General features: G+C 40.2%; 1 non-coding gene across 1 annotated transcript; it reads left to right on the top strand.

Moving 5' to 3' along the window:
* Nucleotides 1-5,866: 5,866 nt before the first annotated feature.
* Nucleotides 5,867-5,973, top strand: LOC136511952 (small nucleolar RNA R71). The gene has a single exon (XR_010772932.1). It is a non-coding gene; the product is annotated as a small nucleolar RNA R71 (small nucleolar RNA).
* The last annotated feature ends 344 nt before the right edge of the window (nt 5,974-6,317 follow it).

The raw sequence follows: 6,317 nt of genomic DNA on the forward strand, positions 1-6,317 counted from the left end.
GGCAGGGTCGATAGTGAACAAATTGCTACCGCTTACACCTGTTGTAGGGGTGAGCTAGGTTGAGTAATCGATCTGAGTGTTAGATCACTCGTCTGCACTGGCTCGGGTGATGGTACGTTGGGTTTTGGCCCATTAGGCCCCATGGTTCCCGTAGTTGCGCGGATGGATTCCTTCTCGGTGAAGCTAAGGCATCAGTTTCAGAGGCTTGTTTCCCCATGCATTTTTCTCAAAAGGCGTCCCCTCGAAGGTCATGGGGATGTGGCCTAGCCTTAACCAGCACCACTGCTCAGAGTGTTTAAGTAGCACAACACCCAATGGGGTCCTAATTTGTTCCCCCTATTCGAGTAAGGTGGATTGTCGGTTCGAGATTGCACTTTTGCTTCTGTAACAAGTATTGTTTCGTGTGTAGCCCCCGAGTGTTTTGTTCGAACACTGTTTGCATTTCTTAGCGCAATCACCAAGTATGGAGATAGGATCTGTCCCCAGCAACGGCGCTAGAAATGCCTATTGGTATTTCTTAGCACCATCACTAAGATTTAGTAAACCTTAGCGACACCACCAAGAAACACCAACACGATAATTCTTAACGATTACAGAAAATATCCACAAGCGCATGGATCTATCATTGTAGCATTTCACCCAGAAGTATTCAGGGTATTGTTATCTATATTTTCCCAAAGGAAGGCATGGTGTAAAAGATTCTAGTATAGATATGAACAAGATTACATGCTTGAAAAGTGAACCAAGGTTTATGATAGGGGTAAACATGGTATATTCAGGATAGTGGACACACACTTTGGCTAGCCTCAAGGATAAAGGAAAAACAAAGAATAAAAAAATGTTTCTAAGTGGAGCAGGCTTGTTCTAATATAGCCATACAAAGAATAGTTGATGATCATACAAATTACATGGTTAGAGCTAAAGCTAGGTATGAGTTGGGTCGGGAGGCCACTGAGTACTGGTCTGCCAGCAACCATATGTGACAATTTAGACTCCTACACCCTACCCAAATGTGGGGGATTACAAGGGATGGAGAGGGCTATCACCACCTGCTGTCTACCCCTCAACCGTGGAGTAGGAAATGCATTCTCCTATTTCTTTATATCTGGGCACCACACCCGATTACACAAAAACTACCCAAGTCTCCCTGGGACTCCGACCCTACAAATCGACAAGTAAAAGACTTGGGCACACCCGAAGGCACGATGAACCGCCACATCAACATAGCTCTAATTCTAATCATATAAGTTATATGGATGATTAAGCAAAATGTTCTACATGTTAAGCTCATAACATAGAGACTATATGCTAGTTCATATGTCAAGATCATAACATGAAAACTATACTCTAGTTCAATAGCACAACTATATTTATAAAATGAGAGCAAGACTTTGGAAGAATTCTTCATATTATTCATACCAAGATTCCTTTCTTCCAAGAAGCCAAGTTCTCCAAGGTAGCTCTATCCTTGCTCAGAAAGACTACTAAAGCAAAAAGAATACAAGAGTGGTGTGAGGTGTAGAGGCTCCAAATGGTGTGTGTTGGGCGAGAGCTCCACTCCTCTTTTTATACTAGTTTGTGGTCAGTTTGGGAGAGATAAAATAGGAAACCAACTAAAACCGACCCTAGGAGCATTGATGACACCGCTAGAGAAGAGTGGGACCAGGAGGCGGTGCCTAGGGTACGGTCGCACCCTGGCTAGCGTGCCTGGCCACCATCCTTCTCTGGTTAGTTTTTGCGTGGGCCTGGGCTGCGTCTACGCCGATGCTTGGCCCAGGTTTGATGTTTGAATGGGGTTTTGCTTGTTTCCTTTGCGCAAGATCTGCTTTACGCTTTCAGAGTTGCGCCTTTTGTCTTGTTTTCCACTTGTATTAAAATATATGTCCTATAAAACATGATTCTTTCAATACAAGTGGAACTATGTCAATAATAAATGCATGTGTTATAAGATTTTTTTTATTTCTCCTGTTTTGGATCTTAATTGACGGTTGGATTTGATCGTTAAGGACCACCAACAAAATCTCCCAAGCTTAACCTTTGCTCGTCTCGAGCAAATAGCTAAGTTATTGGTTGTTGACCAGGAGTTGCTACTAGGCCGAATATAATTCATAAGTGTCATGCCTATAACAAAGTATTCTTCCGTAATTTAAATAAGTCAGCATTTTATCCTCCCTCTAACTTAATCCCTATGGGGCTTATAGCTTTTCCAAGTTCTTAGGCGGTTGCAAGATAGAACGGTTGTAACAGAATCACCAATCATTCGTTCTTTGATCAACCTTCTATCTGGAGGTTTTATGAGTTTTGCAAAGAAATGTTAGTTTCTCAAATGATTCACTCGATTGCTCAATGTGTATAAAACCTCACCAAGGCATTTGATGTTTTGCCTTCTTTTTCATCCTACCACTAAACGCTTTTTGGTGGAGTTTTTGGGTAGGTATGAAAATGAGGCATACTTGCATCACATATTTTGCTAAGTCAATAACCAGATCCAAGGAGATGCAAGTCATACACTTTGATCAAGACGTGTAAGTGTGTGGAATTTTTATAACTTCCTATTTCTAAGTATTTTTGGTACTCCTTTGATCACGACTCTCTCTCTCTCTTGGATGAATGCCTTTTATTTAAAAGTATGGGCTATCGTTATTTGTTATTTTCTTTTCTTCATGCTCTTTGGCATGCATTTTTTCTCATGCTCTTTAGCATGGATGCTTTCTTCTTTTTTTAGCATAGCCCATACTTACTTTTGGCACATGAAAGCTTTAGAGTGAGACTCATAAAAAAGTGGATGGAGTATTTATTTTGGTGGACGGAAAAACATGTTTTTGCGTAGCTCTCGGTGTAAGAGTCAGCATTTTATTTGTGGGTGTACGTGAATCTTGATCATGGGTGCATGACGAGAATCTTAACAAGGGTCACAAACAATTTGGCAAAGCTCAATGCAACAAAAAGTAGCTTATGACTAAGGTTTTGCATGTGTATCATGTCATATGGCCTTGGTAGGAATTTATAATCATTGAGGAACTTTAAATTTTAGCATTTTTGAAATTGAAAGCTTCGGATGTCAAGTTTCTTTTAGAACGAAATCATAGCAAATTCTATTTGTACCATATCATAACTCACAACAACTTAGAAAAGAAGCATGCTTTTGCAACCCACAAGTTTTTGACTTTTTAGGATGAAACATTTTTAGCCAACCAACTTAAATCTTGGGAAATACTAAGTTACAGCCTAGGTATAGATGAATTATAGATAGAGCAACTATTCATCATTTCAACTTAGGAGAAACTAAACATTCTTAAAACATATGAGGAGTGTAATTCATATTTTTGTTGTTTTAATCAAATTTTATTTTTTGGTATTTTTAATTTTTAGTGATTTTTTAAATGCTAATAATTAAGTAAAATGTAGAAAATAAAAAATAGGAAAAATAAAAGATACAAGGTACCTACAAGGTACCTACGCAGGGGTCCTCCCCCAAGCTAGCTCTAGGCCTATGGTCCGAGATTGCTTGTGGATGACTCTGAGGTAGGTTATTTGCTTTATTGCTTATATTTCTATATGACTTACCAATGTCTACACTTAGTAGTTTTGGTACAACGATCAAACAAGACATCATATTTAATTTGATCATGGTAGGCTAATCAACCTAAGCACCATGCTTAATTTTGAATGGCCTATGAAAGTATAATCGTACACTAACCATACCTCAAACCAAAACTTACTTGTATAGAGCATGGAAGTTTTAACAAAGATATTTTAAAAGGTGAACTTTGGATTCAACAACTATATATATATTATATTATTATTATTATTTTAACATAATTAATGCATAGACTATAGCTTTATTATATAGGAATTCTGAGCAACTTTTATTTAGTAAATTATAATTGTAAAGGATAACTATCAATTTACCTTCGGTAAGGGCTTACCATTTAAAGTTCAATGAGCAGGACTCTTCTCCCTTCATTTCTTGCTTGATGAAGGTACATTCGTGCCCAAAGAAGTGGACATGGATGATTGCACTTTCTTCGGCTTCCACACCATTTTGTTTGATTTAGGTGGTGTGGTGGTGGACTTTGGAGCTTCTTCCTTTTATTTCCACACCATTTTCTTGTTTGGTGGTGTGGGAACAACCTTTGGTGTTTCTTCTTTTTGTTTTGGAGTTGGGTTGTTCTTCTGCTCTGACCTCTTTTTGTTTTCTTTGTTCTTTCTAACGAGGCTATCCACCAGTTGAGGTTGGATCTCAACCTCTTTAATGCATTGTGCGTTCGGCCGTACTTGATATGGAGCATTGCTCCTACCTGGGCCGAAAGTCAAACTTTTCTTCTTTGCCATTGATGTTGAAGTGGATTTCTTTGGCTCCAACATCAATCTGTGCTCTCGCAGTGCTTAAGAAGGGTCACCCAAGGATGAGGGGCGACTCTTTTGTTGTTTCCATATCTAGCAAAATGAAGTCGATAGGGACGAAGTAACCCTGGATTTTCATTGGGATATCTTCGGCAATCCCTACCAGATAGCGAACCATGGAGTCGGCCAATTGGAGCATCATTAGCATTGACACTAAGTGCGTGAAGTTTAGCTTGTCAAATATGACCTTAGGCATCACACTAATGCTAGCCCCTAGGTCGCACAAGGCATGGTCAAACCACTAGGCCATGATTGAGCATGTGATTGTGGGGTACCCATGGTCCTTCTTTTTCTCAGGTAGACGGTTGAGTATAATAGTGCTACACTCTTCTGTTAGTTTGATGACCTCCAAGGATGGCAATGGTCGCTTGTTGTTGATGATGTCTTTGATGCATTTTGTGTTAGAAGGTACATGTAAGACGTCCATTAATGGGACGGTCACGTGTATCTTCTCTATGATCTCAACAAAACGAGCGAATTGCTCGTCCATGGCTTGCTTTCTATTTCTTGTGGGGAACGACAAGTAGCTTGTGTCGATGAAGTCTTGCACTGTCGTTCACTCTTCTTCTTGGACTTTTTGTGTTTTTGTAGATGATGAAGATCCCTCCTCCTGTTGCCTTTGTGCTTTTCCTGCTTTATTGTTAGGGTTCGGTGGATCATGAGTGGACTTACCCCCTCGTGGTCACCGCATTAACTTTCTCAAAGGAATTATCGGGTTGCCCTAAGATTTTTCCTTCATTATTGATAGGAATAGCTACAACAATTTTAGCTAGCTGTGTTTCTATCATTTTATTAAAGCTTAATTGATTTTTAACAGAGGAAGATAGGCCTTCTATTTTTTAGATAATATTTTCAAGCATTTTTTCATTATACATTAACTTTTCAAGGTAGGTTGATTTAAATGGATATTTGAATGGCCTAAGACCAAGTCTTTCATTAATTTGGCCTAAGACCAAGTCTTTCAAGGTAGGTTGATTTAAATCAATATTGGAATTGAAATTTGAATTACCTCCTTGTGGGCGGGACTGGTTGTTCCACCCATTATTACTTTGTTGTCGAAACCCGTTGTTCATGTATGTGGCTTCTTCATGGGTCTTGAAGCAGTCATTTCCTGAGTGTCCGACTTCTCCATAGACCTCACATGTCATATGTGTGTCCATGGCCTGGATGGTACTCTTCATGGCCTCCTTTCTTGTAGGCCCGTTCGTCCAGTCTTTTCAATAGTAGATCCATTTTTGTGGCAACCATATCCGCCTCCTTCATTGGATGCATGCCTTTTTGTTGCTTATTTTAGTTCCTCTCATCACTCTAGCTTTGGTTAGACACCATTTTCTCAATGAGAGCCATAGCTCCATTGGCTATGAGTGAGAGAAAAGCCCCTCCAGCAACGGCATCAATATGGCCCCTTGACATGGGTGTTAACCCGTTGTAGAAGTTTTGGAGGATTAGTCAATTCTCCATCCCGTCATGCGGGCAAGCAAGGATGTATTCTTACAACCTCTCCCATGCCTCGAGGATGGACACCATAGAATTCTGCTGAAAGTTGGAAATTCTCCCCCTCAGGACATTAGTTTTGCCCATGGGAAAGAATTTCATGAGGAACGTTGTGGAGCACTTGATCCACGTGATGACAGCTTTCTTGTCGATGTAGAAACATTGCTTTGCCTTCCCCATGCGAGAGAAGGGAAATAGGCAGAACCTGATGCTTTCAGGTGTGACATCTTTTTTGATGATGGTGTCGCATAGCTCAAGGAAGTGTTGGAGGTGTGTGTTCGCGTCCTCGCTCGACAAACCACAGAATGGGTTTTCCTGCACCATCGTGATGAGGCTAGTCTAGAGATCAAAGTTTTCGAGTACCGTGTTGACAGTGGGCCCAATAGGCACATTGACGGAGTAGTCACAGAGTGATT

This window comes from Miscanthus floridulus, chromosome 1 (assembly GCF_019320115.1).
Source record: "Miscanthus floridulus cultivar M001 chromosome 1, ASM1932011v1, whole genome shotgun sequence".
NCBI classification, from domain to species: domain Eukaryota; kingdom Viridiplantae; phylum Streptophyta; class Magnoliopsida; order Poales; family Poaceae; genus Miscanthus; species Miscanthus floridulus.